Below are 21,525 nucleotides of genomic sequence, written 5' to 3'. Positions count from 1 at the left end.
ATTGCAGAGATGAGAAAACCTGTAATTGGTACTTTAAACTTTAAGAGAACTTGTATTACAAGTGACAGATTTTCAAAAAGAAGAAACTCCAATACATCAAGAAACCATTGGCCTTTTCAAGTAACCATTTCCATGGTAGTTCTAAAAAAGAAACAATTTCAAATTCAGTACTCTCATCATATATGTTTGGAGAATAGATGCTTCACTAAGCCAGTGTTAATAAAAAGAGAGTCAGAAAGCTTTCAACTTCATGCTGAAATACATTGAATTTCCGTATACTAAATAAACTCTCTCTTTCATTATTAGTATAAATGTGGAATCAGGGGCATAGTATACATCAGTTTGAAAGCATTCAATATAATTATATCACATTAAACTTAATTATTTTCTAGTTAAATTAAAGTATTAAAATTTCCTTACCAAAAATAAACAGTGGAGTTTCACCCACTCAAAATGGTGTGTTTTCATATTCTGTTTCTTAAGAAAAGACTGAGAGGATATCTAGAGTATCATTGAATATCATTATCATTACATTTACAATCACTTAAAAATTTCAGAATATTCTTATTTACCTCCCATCTTTATTATTTAACATTTTTGGATTCCCCTTCGCTCAAATTTCTATGTGATTTGAAGACACTATAATAGTAATTGTTAGAAGCTACGATGCCTGTTCTATATCAGAAATAGGGGAATGAAGTAAAAAATTGAATAACCTGAAATAATTGTCGATTAAACTCTGTGTTCATGAAACAGTAGACAATTTACTGAAACAAATTCTAGTATCAAATATTTCATACATACAAATTTTGCACATTGTTCAGTCCTCAGTTATAACTGTTAGAGAGCTCTAAAATTTCTTCAGACTACTGAAATGACAAGTAATATTATTTATATGTTTCTTATTCAGTAAATTACATAATTTATTACAACTCCTCTCTTCCATTCATTTTTTCTGCCTTTATGCATTAATATTCTCATGCTTTCTACTCAAAATTTTTGTCAAATTTCTTCCCACAGAATAGTATCAATTACATATTTGTATCATAGTTCAGTTTACTTATTCAGAACATGTATGCACTTCAACACACACACACACAAATACACACACAAATGCACAAACAGAGAAAGAAAGAGAAAGAGAGGGGGGAGCGTGTTCAGTTATTTGGGACTGAGATAAAAAGACGAATTCTGAAGAAAAGACTGTTTCTCTCATTGCACTTTTGTCTAAGTGGGAAAGTAGAACACACAAAATTAAAATCTTACGATAAGGTCAAAAAATTATAAGGCCACATTAAATATAGTTATTTAGGTAAGAGTTGTTAGAGAGTATCACTGATGAGGTCATGATTGACTCTAAACCTGAATAAGAATGAGCCAGAAAGAAGTAGATACAGTGAAACATACATGAATCACATAGAAAGGGAGAGTTTTCATGTTGAAATAATAGTAAAAATGACTCTGTGACAGTAACATGACTAGCAAGTGTAATCACAGGTCAAGACTAGAATAGTGAGACAGTCATAAGCCAGTTCATATTGGGCACTGGTAGTAAGTTATCATTTTATTCTAACAAGAGATCAATTAGAAAATTTTAGCTCCAATGGTGCTATGATATTTTTTCATTTGAATTTGCCAGTGTGATTGCTTTTGGAAAATGTTTTGAACAAATCAGAATTTTTATTGTGAAGTGTGTTGGGGAGGTTAATCCAATTTTTCTCAGATTGATCTATGATTGGGAGATTTTAATTAGAGACAATTTTAATGACAGAGACAATGAAAAAATCTGGTAGTTCTGTTTGCAATCTAGCAGAGTTTCCCTGATTATATTTGATAAACCTTACCACAGTAACCCTGATAAATTTGAACTAGAGCTAAAAAAATTAAATATTGCATAGAATTTCAAGCTGTGGATAAATGTTATAAACATACCTAATACAATCAACTTAAAAATTTTAAATTTCTTCATGAACCCTCATTCATATATATATATATATATATGACTTAATAAAATTTTCCATTGCCCCTTAATTGTATATGACTTTCAGTAAAAATATGCTTTTACTCGCTAGAAAAATTCTTTTTTTTTTTTTCGGAGCTGGGGACCGAACCCAGGGCCTTGTGCTTCCTAGGTAAGCGCTCTACCACTGAGCTAAATCCCCAGCCCCTGAAAAATTCTTATTTAAATGCATCATACATTCTTAAATGTCATTATTTTATACAAAAATGCAAAGAAAACACCAATATAGACTTAGTAATTGGGCAATATAATAATTGCTATGGTACAAATATGAATGACATATAGTATCATTACAGAAGGAACTTATATTCCAATGGTATAGCCTATATATTCATAAAATAAATATTGTCATGTATTTCTGATGGTAGATACATTTGTCCATCAGATCATGCTCAGGGTATGGCCTTTCATAATAGACCCCCTGAAATGATATTTTTTCCATCTTTATTAACTTGGGTATTTCCTATTTACATTTCAATTGTTATTCCCTTTCCCAGTTTCCAAGTCAACATCTACCTAGCCCCTCCCCCTCCCCTTCTTAATGGGTGTTCCCCTCCCCATCCTCTTTTTTGAGTGTTTTTTACAATATGCTTCATAGACATATACTAACTATTATAGTGGTGGTGGCCACTGTCTCAAAGGTACTCACTTCTCAATCCAATAAAAATGATTAGTTTCTTCCTACTGTATTTTTCCTAACAAGTATAGGCTAGATTGATCTCCCTTTCCTCTGGCTTTCAAAGTACATGTCACCTTTTAAATTCATTGAAATGAAGACAATTTTTACATGGATGTCTTTTATAGAATATATATTGCCAGACTTTCTTGAAACTGCCAGGGTTTGAATAATGACATAGACAGTTATTATTAATTATTATTATGACTCAGGCCTTAGTTTAGGCTACATGCCAGCTATCTCATCTAGCATAATTAACCCTACTATTCTAGAGTACACCCTGCCAAGTAGACCACTACCCTCCCCCCTCTCTGTTCTCAACCAAGTCATGCTAGTGAACTCTTTTGTACTTCATACTTCTCTCAGAATTGTTGTTACTGCTCAGAAGTTCTGCCCTCCCTTCCTGCTTCAGGTGTTGTCTGTCAGTTATTTTCCTATGCAAAGGTGAGGAAAGTATGTGCTTACAAAATACTGAGAAACTGAGGCCGGTGATGAACCATAAGAATAAAAATGCCAAAATCTATCCAGTACTTAGCTCTCTGCTGTGGTGTATGTGTGTGCATTTTCTTTAAATTTTAATTACAGACAGCACAATATAACAAAATGTATGTTTTTTTTTATGTCTGGTAGTGTCTGCACACATTATAGTTACTAATATCAACTGTGTGATTGCTAAATAAATTAACATTCTACACAAGTCTCTTAAAATTTTATTAGGACCTCTTGGAGCTGCAGACCAGATATCATTCCTCTAATTTCTGGAATGGATACAACTCAAGGAAGTAGAGTCCTGAACAGCTCTTTTGGTGGCAATGTTACCAAGAAGAAATATTCACATTAGTATAAATGATCTAAACCTAAATGACCTTAAAATACTATACTAAATCATATTTAGTCTAAAGTCACAGAGAAGTTTCAGGAAAAAAGCATCAATATGAGATGTTGTTTAAAAAAGAAGTATGTAGTTGTCCTTCCTTTTCTCTTCTGACTAATTTTCAATAGGTATGACATACACCATTGAAGAGAGAAGGTGGTGATGTGGAGAGAGATTTCTGTGCCATATTTCCTTTAAAGCAATGCATATTGTCAAATATGTTAGTGCAATTGACAGTGTGTGTTTTGTTGTTTGTTTTGTTTTGTTATTTCATAGTATTGAAAGACCCTCAGAGAGAATCTTCCCTCAGGAGGGAGATCCTCGAGCCCAATGACCAGTCCGAGTCCACAGGCTGCAATCAGCAAGAGGATTTTTATTGATCAAGATACACAGATATCTGTGGGCGCCCGAGTCAATTCTGAAGACTGGCGCGCCTAGCAGAACCAGGGATGGGCTTTTTATAGGGTTCTGGGAAGCAGAAGCGAGCATACAGAAGCAGATGCATGGTTACAGGGGTCAGCCCGGGAGCAAGTTCTCTAGCTGTCTTCCTGGAACATAACAGCTGACTCGGCCTCCCACCAGGGTGTGGGACCTCTCCCGGGGCTTTCCACATTCCTCTTTCTCATTGTCAGGCGCTCAACCGCAATCATCCTGTCGCCAGGCTCTCCACACATATCCTGCGTGGCAGCCGCTGTGTACTCAGTGTTCTGACCTTTCCCTGAACCAGTCATCCTAAGTACAGCCTTGCAAAATGGTGTTACTGCTGCTAAGCTGGGGTCTTTCCGTTACTGCTGCTATGTTGGGGTCTTTCATTCCCCCATTTTTTTTGCTAACTCTGAGTGAAATCTTTCACTCGGCTTGGTTAAGAAATCTCTGTCTCTTGTTGTCTCAACCTATGGTACTGCTGCGTCAGCACGAGGGCCTGAATGACTGAAAGTCTATTTCTCATGAACTGGACTAGCCTATTAAGGATACAGGGTCCAATAAGAAGAATTAGGAGAAGAATAAGTAGGGGTCCCATCAAGGTAGAGAGGAGGGTAGCAAACCAAGGGGATCGGTTAAACCACCCCCCAAACCACCCTTGTTGGGAGTCAAACAGCTTTTGTCTCTGGGCCAGGCGTTCTCAAAGCTTAGCCATATTATCTCTTACTATTCCAGTATGGTCTGCATAGAAACAACACTCTTCTTTTAGAGCGGCACATAATCCGCCCTCGTGGAGGAACAACATATCTAACCCCTGTCTGTTCTGGAGGACCACCTCAGACAACGATGTCAAGGATTTTTCTAATGTACTCACAGACTCTTCTATAGCTTTAAGATCTGCATTCATGGCTGCTTGTAGCTGACGGAAATGACCAGTTTCTATGAGAGCAGTGGTCCCGGTCCCTATACCCGAAGCCACTCCCCCCAAGGTGATTCCTCCTAGGAGTAAAGCTAAGGTCAGGGTGGCAGGCTCTCGTCGAAATCGAGTCTGCCTCTCGAAAAACGAGTATATATACTCGGATTCATGGTAGGTGACTTTGGGCCAAATTTCTACTAACACACAATAGTCAGAGGATTGATTGAGGACTGTGGCCGAGATGCAGGGTGTTAGTCCGGTGTTGCAGGCCCAGTACGTGCCTCCGGGGGCTGTCAGGAAATAGTTCCCAGTGGGAACCCTCTGAGTGGTGTTGCAGAGGGTCTGGTGTGTGTGGGGTACATTCACCAAGCAGAGCCCTCGTCCTGAGACCTCGGGCAGAGTTAGTTTGTGGCTAGGAGAATTGGCACAGCTGTCCGGGGCAGCGGTCATGTTGGTATAATTTCCAATGGCTGCCACCCCTTCATAATAGGCGGACCGGAAACAAGGCACAACCAGCACTCCTGAGTCCTAGAAGTGTCTGAATAATTGAGAGCCAGATATGCACCAGTCACCAAATTGAATAATCGATCCCCGGTGCCTGGCAATGGGGAGATCAGAATGGTGGAGCCCTCCATCGTGGAGAAGGGGCTTGTAGGGGTACTACCAGGGGCCTGAGTGACCTTAGGCAATGACGGGAGTTGGGCCGGTGCCGGGAGCGAGGGAGGCTTCTGATCTGGTAGAACTAGTTTGGGTCCAATGGGTTGAGTGGTCAGGGGAGAGACCTGTCTATTTAGAGAGAACAAGCCCACCGGATAGGTCCCTGTGACATATAAGCGCAGGCCCCAAGATTTGGGCCCGTCCCAAGTCGCTCTCCTATCTGAGTTGGTGAAATGGAGGACGAGGGGATTGCATTTTGCGCCCCGTTTACACAAGGTGTAAGGAGGCCGACCGTCTCATTTCAGAGTGATCAGGTCCCAAGATGAGGGTGGCTTCCAATACGCATCCCCAGTGGTCTCACATCCCCACTGGGCACAATACCCACTCCCTCGCCCTCCACACTCCAGGCTCACTCTGTGTCCAGGGCAAACATAGATCTCCTTGCTGTGGGAAGCCGGGCTGCAACCATAGTAGGTGGTTGAGGGATGCCAATTATAGGTAATGCCAGGCTCCCATTTGTAGTTCACTACATCACAAAGGTCAAAGTATAAGGGAGGGAAGGCATCGGCCAGCGTCCCCCTTACGGAGGTTGCATTAGCCAGCCTTCCTGTCTTGAGATTAGTGACTGTCCAGGTAATGTTATAAATATGGTGGGGGGTTATTCCCCCACTGACTCCAGGCCACAAAAGGACTAGGAGGAGCCACGTAGGAGCTTTAACTTTAAGGGGTTTGGGGTGCGCTGAACTCTCCATGTCTGGGGTGTAGTGTTGTGATTAGTCAGTTCCTCAGACCGGACTGCCTTGACATGTGACGCGTGGATCCAAGCCGCGATCCCATCTACCTTTAGGGATGTCGGGGTAGTCAGGAGGACGGTGTAGGGTCCTTTCCACCTTGGCTCGAGATTCTTGGTCTGGTGTCTGAGCACCCACATGGTGTCTCCAATCTGGAACGGGTGTGGCACCACCGGAGACTCAAGCTTGTCCTGGTAAGCAGCGGCCAGAGGTTTCCAGACGTCTCTCTGCACGATCTGTAGGGCCTGCAGATGGGCCCTCAGAGAAGGGCTGTCAGCAAAATCAGCAATGTTTGAATCAAAGAAATGGACAAATGGGGGTGGTGCTCCATACATTATTTCAAAGGGAGTTAGACCATGGGGGCCCGGGGTGTTCCGGGCCCAATACAGAACTAGGGGAAGGAGGGCCACCCAGTCCTTTGAGCCAGTTGCCAGCGTAAATTTGGATAAAGTCTCCTTAATTGTTCTATTCATGCATTCTACCTGACCTGAACTCTGGGGTCTATAGGCACAATGTAATTTCCAATCAATCCCCAGTAATTTGGCCACCAACTGACTTACTTGGGAGACGAAAGCGGGTCCGTTGTCCGACCACAACGCTTGAGGCATGCCATACCTAAGAAAGATTTCTTCGAGGAGCTTCTTGGTAACCATCTTTGTAGTCTCGTGCTTTGTGGGGAATGCTTCGACCCATCCTGAGAAGGTGTCTACAAACACCAGAAGATACTTGTATCCATACATACCTGGTCTAATTTCAGTAAAATCAATTTCCCAATGGGTGCCGGGGCGGTGTCCCCTAGGACGAACCCTTTGTCCAATCATGGACCTTCCAGGGTTAACCTGAGCACATGCTTTGCAACTCTCAGTCACCTTTTGTATTGTTTTGTCCCGATTCAAAAAACACAGATTTATCTCTTCTCGATCTAGTAAGGTCTTCATCTTCTTAAACCCCAAATGGGTCAATTTATATAGAAAGGAGATCAATTCAAAAGTCATTTTTATTGGCGTAACTGTCTTTCCTTTGTAGACCCACTGTTTTAATTGAGGGTAGTAGATGGCCCCCATTTTTTCTAGGAGCTCTATGTCCTCTTGGGTATAAACCCAACTGGTTTGTCCCACTGGTGGGGGCGTGGGTTGGTCTGGGCTATTTAAGGGCAAAATTTGTTTACTCATGGCCACTTCTCGCGCTGCGACATCGGCCAGCCTGTTTCCTCGTGCCTCTGAGTTGTGCCCTTTCTGGTGTCCTGGACAATGCATAATACTCAGTCGTTTGGGCAAGAATAGGGCTTCTAAGAGGGCCAGTATTTCAGCCTTATTTTTGATTTCCTTACCCTCAGATGTGAGCAGTCCCCGCCTCCGGTAGATCTCCCCGTGGATGTGTGCTGTGGCAAAGGCATAATGGCTGTCTGTATGTACATTTAGCCTCTTACCTTTTGCCATTTTGAGCGCCTGAGTCAAGGCGACGAGTTCAGCCCGTTGTGCGGAGGTACCAGCAGGCAGGGCTTTCACCCAAATCACTTTGTCCTCCGTAGTGACCTCGGCTCCAGCCTTTCGCTCTCCATATGCCAAGAAGCTGCTGCCATCCGTGTACCATGTGTGGTCAGCATTCTGAAGAGGCTGGTCCGATAGGTCCGGCCTGGTTCCATGTACTTCTGCGAGGATTTGTAGGCAGTCATGCTGTTCTGCCTCCTCTGATAGAGGAAGCGAGGTGGCAGGATTGAGAGTGACTATGGGCCCAAACTGAACCCGCTCTGCATCCAGTAACAAGGCTTGGTAGTGGGTCATGCGGGAATTAGAGAGCCAGCGGTCCGGGGGCTGCTTTATCAGGGCCTCCACTGTGTGGGGTGCTAGGATGGTGAGTGGCTGTCCCAAGGTCAATTTTCCAGCGTCTTTGGTCAGGACGGCAATAGCTGCCACCATCCTCAGGCACGGTGGCCAGCCGGAGGCCACAGGGTCCAATTTCTTAGACAGGTAGGCTACAGGGCGCTTCCAGGGTCCCAACCTTTGTGTTAGGACCCCTTTAGCATACCCGTTTCTCATCTACGAACAGTTCAAAAGGTTTGGTAATATCAGGGAGACCCAAAGCAGGGGAGGGCAATAAGGCCTGTTTGATGTTTTCAAATGCTTTTTGTTGCTCTGGTCCCCACTGGAAGAGCACCCCCGGTTTAGTGAGGGGGTACAAAGGGGCTGCCATTTCAGCAAACCCAGGAATCCAGAGGCGGCAAAATCCCACCATCCCCGAGAACTCTCGTAGCTGTCGGCCATTCTTGGGGGCAAGGATGCCGGCCACAGTCTGTTTCCTGGCCGGGGTCAGCCATCGCTGTCCATCCTGTAGCTGGTATCCTAAATAAGTAACCTGGGTCTGGCAAATTTGAGCCTTTTTGGCAGAGGCTCGATAGCCCAACCATCCCAAAGTCTGTAAGAGGGATTCAGTTCCCTGTTGGCATGAAGTTTCAGAAGTGGCCGCTAGGAGGAGGTCATCTACGTACTGCAGGCATATGAGGGTGGGGTGCTGAACTCGAAAGTCAGCTAAATCCCGATGTAAGGCCTCATCAAAGAGCGTTGGGCTGTTTTTAAACCCTTGAGGCAGTCTTGTCCAAGTTAATTGTCCTGAAAGCCCTATTTCAGGGTCTTTCCACTCAAAGGCAAATAAGGGTTGGCTTTCCGGGCTCAGCCGGAGGCAAAAGAAGGCATCCTTCAGGTCTAAAACCGTATACCAAGTATGTGTAGGGGGCAGTGTACTGAGCAAATTATAAGGGTTTGGAACAGTTGGATGAATATCTTCTACCCTCTTGTTGACCTCTTTCAGATCTTGTACAGGCCTATAATCTCCAGTGTCGGGTTTCTTAACAGGCAGAAGAGGCGTATTCCAAGACGACCCGCAGGGGACTAGGATGCCTTGATCCAGAAGCTTCGTAATGTGAGGCCTTATGCCTTGGTAAGCTTCATGTGACAGGGGGTATTGTTTTATGGAGACTGGAGTTGCAGTGGCCTTTAACTGAATAATTAAGGGGGGCTGTTGGAGCGCCAACCCCATTCCACCAGTCTCTGCCCAAGCTAGTGGGAACTTCGTGACCCAAGAGTCTATTTCTGTAGATCGTGGTTTGTCTTGCCCCAGTTCATATAGTCTATATTCGTCTTCTAATTGAAGGGTTAGAATTTGGAGAGGGGTCCCGAGAGGGCCAGTTACTCGGGCCCCTCCTTCTTCGAAATGAATTTGTGCTTTTAGTTTGGTAAGCAAATCACGGCCCAACAAAGGGTATGGACAATCCGGAACATGTAAAAAAGAATGAGTCACCTTACCGGTAGCCAACTGAACCCGGCAATCTGTAGTCCATTGGTATGTCTTGCCACCAGTGGCTCCTTGCACCCAGGCCGTCCGGTCACTGAGCTGTCCATGAGCCCGGGTGAGGACTGAATGTTGGGCTCCAGTGTCTACCAGAAAGGTAACGGGCTGCCCCCCCCCGACTTTAAGAGTTATCCTGGGCTCAGGGGGGGGGGCTCCTGGCCCTGACCTCCCTAATCTTCATCTAGGGCTAAAAGGGAGTTTCGCGGTCAAGGCTTTCGGGGTCCTCCAGGCTTCTTGGGGCATTCTCTGGCCCAGTGTCCTTTCTCTTTGCAATAGGCACATTGATCTTTATCCAGCTTCAGCCCCTTTCGTACTCCCACCTTATCTCCCTTTCTTTCCTGGCTCTGAACTACGGCGGCCAAGATCCGATTCAGCTCCTTGTTCCTTTTCCTCTCTCTCTCATCTTTCTCTCTACGTACTCTTTCTTCCTTCTCCTCCTGTGTCTCTCTCTTATTAAAAATCCTTTCTGCTCCCTTAAGCAAGTCCTGCAGCGTATAGCCCTGTAGGTTCTCCCATCTCTGTAACTTAGCCCTAATATCGGGTGTAGCCTGCCAAATGAAGGACCTAGAGACACTCATCATCTGCCCTGGGTCATCTGGATCATAGGGTGTATACATACGATAGGCCTCTTTTAGCCTTTCTAAGAAAGCTGAGGGGGTCTCATCGGCCCCCTGTAGTACCTGCTTCACCTGAGCCAAATTGGTAGGGTGCCAGGCAGCCCCTCGGAGACCCGCTAAGAGCAACTGGCGGTAAAGGCGTAGGTGTCCCCTACCGTCAACCATATTGAGGTCCCAGTTCGGTCTTGTGAGTGGGAACACATCACCACTTGCATCAGGCAGCTGAGTAGGACGCCCATCATCCCCCAGGACGTGCTTCCTGGCTTCCAGGAACACTGTTTTTCTTCTGAAGTCAAGAAAGCCTGTAAGAGCTGCTGACAATCATCCCAAGTGGGCTGATGTGTGAGTAAAACAGATTCTATTAGTTCAGTAAGGGCCACTGGGTCCTTGGAAAATGGGGGGTTGTGCTGCTTCCAGTTATAGATGTCGGCCGCGGAGAAGGGCCAATACTGGGTCTGCCCTCCCGTTCCCTGTCTAAGGGAAAAGGCCCGAGAGGTTGAATCCGGCACTGTTTCTCGCTTATGGCGCAGTCTCCCCACTATTGGGGAAAATGCTGCCTCGGACTGTGGTCCAACCTCTGGGGAGTCAGGCGGTCTTGCCTCTGCCTCCTGAGTCGAGCTTGTAGAAACAGGATATGGAGGAGGTTCTTCAGATAGGAAATCTATAAGAGGAGAGTTAGAATCTTCCGGAAGCACCAGCTTGGGTTTAAATGCGGTAGTCTTGAGAGATTCCTCCTTAGTAATGACAGGATATAGAGAAGAAGGGTTTGAAGGAGGAACAAGTGGGGCTGAGGGAGTAGGGGGCCTACTCAGGTCCTCAAAGGGTTGTACCCAAGAAGGGGGATCAAAGGCAAGGCTTTCCCAGGTGATAATATAGGGCACCTGCTCAGGATGTCCATGAAGTCCCTTATGGAAGATCTGATCCTTGACCTGTAAAATAACAGTTTGATTAAAGGTACCGTCCACCGGCCATCCGGCTCCGAAAGTGGGCCACTCAGAAGTGCAGAGGGTCTGCCACTTCCCTTTCTTGATTTCGACCGATTGATCTTTGGCTCGGTCTTTGACGTCCTTCCAGTGGTCAAGAGTAAGGCTCAGAGGTATTATTAAAGACTGTCCCATGTTAGTTTCAAAGAAAACTAACGTACAAACAAGACAAACACACCCAACAATCAAACAAGCAACAGTCAGACGCGTCGCACAGCTTCGGCGCAAAACTGAAAGTAAAAAATCGGAGGGGTGCACCGAGGGTCCGGATCCCTCACCCTCGACCAAAACCCCGTATCCCTCCGATACGGGCGGAGCCCTGACAAATCGGGCTTCAAACACCCTTGGAATGTCTTCCAGGGCGGCGGGGGAGAAGTCCGAGCTCGTCAGCTCCTTCTCTGGCCCGCTCAAACACTGATAGCCTAGACTCAAATCCAGTAACCAAGCAGTTATGAAGCAAGCCACACGACAAGATGAGACAAAACACAACGAATGCTGGCCAGCTTACCTCCCAGTGGGTGGTCAGTGGTCCTTGGGTAGAGAATCTACGATCCCAGACGAGCCCCCAAATGAAAGACCCTCAGAGAGAATCTTCCCTCAGGAGGGAGATCCTCGAGCCCAATGACCCGTCCGAGTCCACAGGCTGCAATCAGCAAGAGGATTTTTATTGATCAAGATACACAGATATCTGTGGGCGCCCGAGTCAATTCCGAAGACTGGCGCGCCTAGCAGAACCAGGGATGGGCTTTTTATAGGGTTCTGGGAAGCAGAAGCGAGCATACAGAAGCAGATGCATGGTTACAGGGGTCAGCCCGGGAGCAAGTTCTCTAGCTGTCTTCCTGGAACATAACGGCTGACTCGGCCTCCCACCAGGGTGTGGGACCTCTCCCGGGGCTTTCCACATTCCTCTTTCTCATTGTCAGGTGCTCAACCGCAATCATCCTGTCGCCAGGCTCTCCACACATATCCTGCGTGGCAGCCGCTGTGTACTCAGTGTTCTGACCTTTCCCTGAACCAGTCATCCTAAGTACAGCCTTGCAAAATGGTGTTACTGCTGCTAAGCTGGGGTCTTTCCGTTACTGCTGCTATGTTGGGGTCTTTCAGTATCAAGAGTTTTTACTATAGTCTCAGGTAACAGAGTGGAAAAATAGTCCAGCAAAGTTTCTGGATATAAAATTAACTCAAAAAAAGGGGGGGGGGGAGCCTTCCTCTTCTCAAAGGATAAACAGGCTGAGAAGGAAATTAGAAAAATAACGCCCTTCACAATAGTCACAAATAATATAACATACCTCAATGTGACATGAACCAAGCAAGTAAAAGATCTGTATGACAAGAACTGCAAGTCTGAAGAAAGAAATTAAAGAAGATCTCAGAAGATGGAAAGACCTCCTGGGCTTATGGATTGGCAGGATTAATATAGTAAAAATGGCCATCTTGCCAAAAGGAATCTACAAATTCAATGCAATCCCCATCAAAATTCCAATCCAATTCTTCATTGAGTTAGACAGAACAATTTGCAAATTCATCTGGAATAACAAAAAACCAAGGATAGCTAAAATTATCCTCAACAATAAGAGGACTTCAGGGGGAATCACTATCCCTGAACTCAAGCAGTATTACAGAGCAATAGTGATAAAAACTGCATGTTATTGGTACAGAGACTGGCAGATAGATCAGTGGAACAGAATTAAAGACCCAGAAATGAACCCACTCACCTATGGTCACTTGATCTTTGACAAAGGAGCTAAAACTCTCCAGTAGAAAAAGGATAACATTTTCAACAAATGTTGCTGTTTCAACTGGAGGTCAGCATGAAGAAGAATGCAGATCAATCCATTCTTATCACCCTGTACAAATTTCAAGTCCAAGTGGATCAAGGACCTCCACACCAAACCAGATTCACTCAAACTAATAGAAGAAAAAGTGGGGAAGAGTTTCAATCACATGGGTACTGGGGAAAGTATCTTAAACAGAACATGAATGGCTTATGCTCTAAGATCAAGAATCGACAAATGGGTCCTTATAAAACTGCAAAGCTTTTGTAAAGCAAAGGACACTGTTATTAGAACAAAATGGCAACCAAGAGATTGGGAAAAGTTCTTTACCAATCTTATATCTGACAGAGAGCTAATATTCAATATATACAAAGAACTCCAGAAGGTAGACTCCAGACAGTAAAATAATCCTATTAAAAATGTGGTACACAGCTAAATAAAGAATTCTCAAATGGCTGAGAAGTGAGAAGTACCTAATGAAATGTTCAACATGCTTAGTCATCAGGATAAAAAAAAAACAAAAATAACCAAAAATAACAACAACAAAAAACTCCTGAGACCTAACTCACACCAGTCAGAATGGCTAAGATCAAAAAACTCAAGTGACAACAGATCTGGCTAGGATTTGGAGAAAGAGGAACACTCCTCCATTGTTGGTGGGATTGCAAGCTGGAACAACCACTCTGGAAATCAGTCTGGAGGTTCCTCAGAAAATTGGACATAGTACTACCTGAGGACCCAGCTATACCACTCATTGGCATATACCCAAATATTCTCCAACATATAACAAGGACACATGCTCCACTATGTTCACAGTAGCCTTATTTACAATAGCTAGAAGCTGGAAAGAACCCAGACATTTCTCAGTTTCTATTATGTACTAGCTAAAAAAGGATAATTCTTCCTTCATACATTTCCATCTGTAAATGGAATGGATACAGAAAATATAGTGCATTCACACAATTGAGTACTACTGGGTTATTAAAAACAATGACTTCCTAAAATTTATAGGCAAATGGATGTAACTAGAATATATCATCCTGAGTGACATAACCCGATCACTAAAATACACATGTGGTATGTGCTCACTGATAACTGGAGATAAATCCAAATGCTCTGATTACCCAAGACACAATCTACAGACCATATGAACTTCAAGAATAAGGATGACCAAAGTGTTTAAGTTTCACTCTTTCTTAAAAGGGGGAACAAAAATATTCATAGGAGGAGATATGGAGACAAGGTTTGGAGCAAAGACTGAAAGAATGGCCATTCAGAGCCTGCCCCACCTAGGAAAACAGTCCGTATACATGCTTCCACCAAACCCAGAGAATATTGCTGATGCCATGAAGTATATGCTGACTGGAGCCTGATATTGCTTTTCCTGAGAGGCTCTGTCAGAGCATGACAAATACAGAGTCAGATGCTCACAGACAACCATTGAATGAGAATGGGGTCCCCAGTGGTAGAGTTAGGGAAAGGATTGAAGGAGCTGAAGGATTTTGCAACCCCTTAAGAACAATACCAGACAACCAGAGCTCCCAGGCACTAAACCACCATCCAAATAGTACAGGGCTCCAGCTACATATGTATCAGAGGATGGACTGGTGGGGCATCAGTGGGAGGAGAAGCCCTTTGTCTTGCCAAGGCTGGACACCCACACAAGGGTAGGGGAATGTCTGGACAAGGAGGTGGGAAGTGGTGAGTGTGTGTTGAGGGAACATGCTTATAGAATTGGGAGAGGGGGAATAGGATAGGGGTTTTATGACATGGAAACCAGGAAAGGGGATAAATAACATTTGAAATGTTAATAAAAAATCCAATAAAAATAAAGTAATGGGGTGGACATTTAGGATAAGAGGGAGATTTCTCCAGCAAACTTAGCGAATTGGAGAATATATCAGCTTCTTTTTCTTTTTCAGCTTCTTGACTGTTTCTGTAAGAGTCAGATCTTTAGCATGAATGAGCTAGAGCAAATTGCTATACAGTTGTTCACATTTACAAAGAAGTACAAATGTAATGACTGTGAAGAAATAGTAGTATCTTCCATTGGATTTTTGTTCTAGATGAAACCTTAGTATTTCCAAATTTATGTATTTAATTATGACATTGCTTTCCAGAGGCAGGTGTGTTTTATCCCTCAAAAGGGGGTCATGCCTATACACTGGATATGGTCTCTACAGGTTCTCTCTCCATTTGGTAGGTATTTCATCAAATATCCTCCCTGTTGGGCCCTGGGAATCCCTTGGGTCCCTGGCATCTGGGATTTCTAGTGTCATTCTTAGTTCCCCTCCACCAGTGCTACATACCTCCTTACAAATTCCTGACCCTATATACTTCTCCCCCATCTCCTCTTGTATCTGAACTGGAATTCCTTTTTCCTGCCTCCTCCTCACTTTCTTCCAGATCCTTCTGTCCCTTTACTTTGCTAGAATATTTTCTTTTCCATAAAGAGTAGTACTGTAGCATCCACCCTTTGGTGTGGTCTTATTTTTTCTTGGGTTTCATATGGTCTATGAGTTGTATCATGTGTATTCCAAGCTTCTTTTTGGCTAATATCCACTTATCAGTGAGTGCATACCATGTGTGTTGTTTTGTGATTGGGTTACCTAACTCAGGATGATATTATTTTAGTTCCATCCATTTGTGTATGAATTTCAAGAATTCATTGTTTTTAATAGCTGAATAGTACTACATTGTGTAAATGTATCACATTTTCTGTATCTATTCTTCTGTTGAGGAACATCTGGGTCCTTTTCAGCTTCTGGCTATTGTAAATAAGGCTACTATGAACATAGTGGAGCATGTGTCCTGGTTATATGTTGGAATATCTTTTGGTTATATGCACAGGAGTTGTAGAGCAGGCTCCACAGTTAGAACTATTTCCAATTTTTTGAGGAACTGTCAGACTGATTTCCAGAGTGGTTGTACAAGCTTGCAATCACACCAACAGTGAGGAGTGTTCCTCTTTCTCCACATCCTTGCCAATATTTGCTGTCACCTGAAATTAAGGTTTTAGCCATTCTGACTGGTGTGAGGTGAAATGTCAGGGTTGTTTTTGATTTGCCTTTCCCTAGTGAGTAAGGGTGTTGAACATTTCTTTAAGTGCTTCTCAATCATTCGAGATACCTCAGTTGAGAATTCTCCTTTTAGCTCTGTACCCCATTTTTAAATCGGTTTATTTGGTTCTCTGAAGTCTATCTTTTTGACTTCTTTGTATATTTTGGATGTTAGCCCTCTATCAGATGTAGGGTTGGTAAAGATCTTTGTACAATCTGTGGGTTGCTACTTTGTCCTATTGACAATGTCCTTAACCTTACGTTAGCTTTTCAATTTTAGAAGGTCTCATTTATCAACTATTGTTGTTAGAGCATATAGCATTGGTGTTCTGTTTAGGAAATTTTCCTCTGTGCCAATGTGTTTGAGATTCTTTCTCACTTTCTCCTCTATTAGAGTGATCATATCTAGTTTTATGTGAAAGTCCTTGATCCATTTGAACTTTGTAGCTTTGTACAAGGAGATAAGGATGGATCGATTTGCATTCTTCTACATGCAGACCACTAGTTCAACCAGCACTGTTTGCTGAAAATGCTGTCTTTTTCCCGTGGATGGATTTGGCTCCTTTGTCAAAGAACAAGTGACCTAAGTGTGTGGGTTCATTTTGGGGTTCATTTATCTTCATGCCTGTCTCTGTAACAATACCATGCAGTTTTTTTTAATCACTATTGCTCTGTAGTATAGCTTGAGGTCACAGATGGCAATTCCCACAAGACCCCATATGAACAACAATGCCAACCAACCAGAGCATCTAGGGACTAAGCCACTACCCAGAGACTATATATACATGGATTGCCCCTGGGCTCCAACTTCATAGGTAGCAATAAATAGCCTAGTAAGAGCACCAGTGGAAGGGGAAGCCCTTGGTCCTGCCAATACTGAAACTCCAGTGAAGGTGATTGTTGTGGGGAGGGTGGTAATGGGGGGAGGATGGGGAAGGGAAACCCATAGAGAAGGGGAGGGGAGGGGCTGGGGGATGTTGGCCTGGAAACCAGGAAAGGGAGTAACAATCGAAATGTGAATAAGAAATACCCAAGTTAATAAAGATGAGAAAAAAAGAAATATATCTAATAAAAATATTTTTAAAAAAGTTTAAAAAAGTTATTTTATTGCTAAGAATGGTTTTTGTTTTCCTGGGTGTTTTGTTACTCTAGATAAATTTGAGAATTTCTCTTTCTATATGTGTGAAGAATTGAGTTGAAACTTCAATGGAGATTTCAGTGAATCATTCAATAAGTTGGCCATTTTTACTATGTTATTCCTACTGATCAATGAGCATGAGAGATGTTTCTATCTTTTGAAGTCTTCTTCATGTTCTTTCTTCAGAGACTTGAAGTTCTTGACATACAGATCTTTTGTAGGGGAGATCTCTGATGAATTTTTTGGGGGGGGTTTACTTATATATACTGTCATATCATCTACAAATAGTGATATCTTGATTTCCTCCTTTTCGATTTGTATCCCTTTGATCTTCTTTTGTTGCCTAATTGCTCAGCTATAACTTTAAGAACTACAATGAATAGATAGGAGAAATTGGGCAACCTTGTCATGTCCCTGATTTTAGTGGGATTGTTTAATTTTCTCTTCATTTAGTTTGACTTTGTCTATTGGTTTGCTCTATATTCCTTTTTTTTTATATATTCCCTTATGGACCTTGATTCTTGACCTCTAAAACACTTTTAGCATGAAAGGGTATTGTACTTTTCAAAGGCATTTTCAATATCTAAGGAGATAATGACGTATGTTTCCTTCGAGTTTGTTTACATAGTGGTTTACAGTGATAGGTTTCTGCATATTGAGCCATCCCTGTATCCCTGGGATGAAGCCTATTTGATCATAGTGAATGATTACTTTGATGTTTTATTCAATTCATTTTGAAAGAATTTTATTGAATATTTTTGTGTCAATATTCAAGAGGGAAATTGGTCTGAAGTTCTCATTCTTTGTTTGGTCTTTGTGTGATTTAGCTATGAGTGTAGCTGTGGCTTCATAGAATGTATTGGATAGTTTTCCTTCTGTTTCTATTTCAGAAAATAGTTTCAGAAGTATTGGTGTTAGTCTTCTTTGAAAGTATGACAGAATACTGCGTTAAACCCATCTGGTACTGGGGATTCTTTAGTTGGGAGACTTTTAATGACTCGTTACATTTCCATAGGGGTTATGGAACTGTTTAGATACCTTATCTGATTGTGATTTAACTTTGGTACCTAGTAACTGTATACAAAATCATCCATTTCATTGAGAGTTTCCAGGTTTTTTTTTTTTTTTTGAGTAAAGGCTTTTGTAGTAGGATCTGATATGTTTTTAAATTTCTTCAGTTTCTAATGTTTTGCCTCTATTTTCATTTCTGATTTTGGTAGTTTGGATACTGTCTCTGTGCCATTTGGTTAATCTAGATAAGAGTTTTTCTATCTTGTTGATTTTCTCAAAGAACTAGCTCCTATTCTTTTGGTTTTCTTTTCTTTTTGTAAATTCTTTGTATAGATCTTTTTGTTTCTACTTCCTTGATTTCTGCCCCGAGTTTGATTATTTTCTACATTCTACTCCTCTTTGGTGTATTTGCTTCTTTTTGTTCTAGAGCTTTCAGGTGTGCAGTTAATCTGCTAATGTATGCTTTCCCTCCAATTTCTTTATGGAAGCACTCAGAGCTAAGAGTTTTTCCCTTAGAACTGCTTTCATTGTGTACCATGAATTTGGATATTTTGTGCCTTCCTTTTCATTAAATTCTAAAATGTTTTTAATTTTTTTCTTTTATTAGATATTTCCTTTTTCTTTTTCTTCTTTTTCCTCATCTTTTGTTATATGTTCTTTATTTACATTTCAAATGTTTTTGCCTTTCCCAGTTTCCCCTTTGTAAACCCCATTTCATCTCCCCACCCCCTGCCTCCTTGAGAATGCTCCCCCACCCACCCACTTACTCCCTCCCACCTCCCTGTCCTGGCATTCCCCTACGCTGGTGACTCTAGCTTTCACTAGACCAAGGGCCAGTCCTCCAATCTGATGCCTGACAAGGCCCATCCTCTGCTACATATGCAGCTGTAGACATGGGTTGTTCCATGTGTACGTTTTGATTTGTGGTTTAGTCCCTGGGCATTCTGGGTCTCTGGTTGGTTGATGTTTTTGTTCTTCCTATTGGGTTTCAAAACTCCTCAGTAACCTTAGTCCTTTCCCTAACTCCTCCATTGGGGACCTTGTTCTCAGTCCAAGGATCAGCTGGGTGGATCTGCCTCTGTATTTGTCAGGCTCTGGGAGAGCCTCTCAGGAGACAGCTATATCAGGCTCCTGTCAGCATGCACCTCTTGGCATCCTCAGTAGTGATGGGGTTTGCTGACTGCTTGTGAGATGGATCCCCATGTGTGGCAGTATCTGTATGGCCTTTTCTTCAGTCTCTGTTCCACACTATGTATTTTCTCCTGTGAATATTTTGTTCCCCCTTATAAGAAGGACTGAAGTATCCACACTTTTGTCTTTCTTCTTCTTGAGCTACATGAAATGTATAAATTGTAGCTTGGAAATTCCTAGCTTTTGGGCTAATATTCACATATGAGTGCATATATATCATGTGTGTTTTTTTGGGGATGGGTTATCTCACTCAGGATATTTTCTTTTTCTTGGGAGGGGGGTTTAAAATGTTGAAGTAGTTTTTTTTTTATTAACTTGAGTGTTTCTTATTTACATTTCGAGTGTTATTCCCTTTCTCGGTTTCTGGGCAAACATCCCCCTAATCCCTCCCCCTCCCCTTCTTTATGGGTGTTCCCCTCCCCATCCTCCCCCCAACTTTCCCCCCAACAATTAGTTCTACCCATTTGCTTAAGAATTTTATGCTTTCATTGTTTTTAATAACCGAGTAGTACTCCGTTGTGTAAATGTACAACATGTTCTGGATCCATTCCTCTGTTGAAGGACATCTGGGTTCTTTCTAGCTATTAAAAATAGGGCTGCTATGAACATAGTGGAGCATGTATCCTTGTTATATGTATTTTTGGGGTATATGCCCAGGGGTGGTATAGCTGGCTCCTCAGGTAGTAATATGTCCAATTTTCTAAGGAAATGGCAGACTGATTCCTGATTCCTGTGGAGACCCCAGTTACACCAGGTGTTTTGGACTCAACTGTGAACGTTGGTGTGTCACAGCTCCAGTGATTCTGGCTGTGTCAGATCTTCTGGGAGTTGAATTTCCTCTGAGTTTTGTATGAGTGGGTGGGGAGCCAGTGCCCTGGGTCTACTCTAGGCAAAATGGGAGGAACCTATGTTTCTGGCTGAGCAGGGGTTCCTGTGTCTTTGGATCCCAGGTTGGTTCTAGTTACTCTGGGTGTCTGGGTAGATATTTTCACCTCACTTGTGTTCCTGAGTGTGTCAGAGCACCTGGGAGTTGAGCTTCCTTTGGGTGTTTTAGGAGTGAATAGGGAGCAAGCACCCAAGGTACACTCTGGCTACAGGTTCAAGCCAGAAGGAGGACATCATTTTTGTATGCATGCAATTTTGAAGCTAATCAGAACATAAAATATATGATTCATGAATTTCAAACAGATTTATGAATCTGGGAAAAACACGTGTAAGAATGATTCACAATAGAATTGACAAGGATGGAAGGTACATTTGAGATTAAAGAAGGACACAGTAATCAGAACACAGTATGTACATTGTCAAAAAACAAAGTAATTACTAAAAATTAACTGGGGATTAATTCTATAGCAATACTTCATTTTTGTGTGTGTGTGTTATTTGGGTGCACTTTGGGTCTCATGTATATCAGGCTAACCTCAAAGATGCTATGTTTCTGAGATTACCTAACATTGACCTTGTGGTTTTCAGGTCTCTACTTCTCAAGTATTGCTCTTAAAGCCATGTGCAATCATGGTCTGTAAAACTTAAAAACAAAATAGATTGATGAATCTAGTGGTCCTGTTTTAATGGATCCTTAAACTGCTTCAAACATCATGAATCTGGGAAAGAGACTGGTAGAAATGATTCCCAATGGGATTCATAGGGATAGAAGTGGTATTTGAGATGGTAGAAGGATACATAGTAATTAGAGCACACTATATACACTGTCAAAAACCAAGGTAATCACTAAAAATGACCATCAGAATGAGAAAAATTGAAATACAATAAATTATATCTTAGAGTATTTAAAAACTTTGAACATTAATTTTGATAACAAGATGTATTTTTCAGTTTATATGAAATGATTTATGTGATTTGGTGAGAAATACAAATAATATGATTTTAATTTCAGAAATTAGGAACAAATAATTCCAGAAGCAGATTTTCAGAATTGACTAGTTACCAGTACAAGTATATGGGACACAGTAGTGAACCAAACAGAATAGCAGATCCAACTAAGCCATTTCCTTGATGGAATTAAGAAATGACATTAGAGAAAAG

At 42.4% G+C, this 21,525-nt stretch overlaps 1 protein-coding gene and 1 pseudogene across 1 annotated transcript in view; one reads left to right on the top strand and one right to left on the bottom strand.

Moving 5' to 3' along the window:
• The window catches only part of Il1rapl1 (interleukin 1 receptor accessory protein-like 1), a 1,504,224-nt gene that overhangs the window by 119,477 nt on the left and 1,363,222 nt on the right, over positions 1-21,525 (top strand). The gene's annotated exons all lie outside the window — the stretch shown is intronic.
• On the bottom strand, positions 4,433-6,318 carry Envl-ps10 (MLV-related proviral Env polyprotein-like, pseudogene 10; annotated as a pseudogene).

The sequence above is a fragment of the Rattus norvegicus genome, chromosome X (genome assembly GCF_021556685.1).
Source record: "Rattus norvegicus strain SHRSP/BbbUtx chromosome X, alternate assembly SHRSP_T2T, whole genome shotgun sequence".
Classification (NCBI taxonomy): Eukaryota; Metazoa; Chordata; class Mammalia; order Rodentia; family Muridae; genus Rattus; species Rattus norvegicus.
Note: the sequence above shows the minus strand (reverse complement) of the source record. Positions and strands in the feature narration are given on the sequence as shown.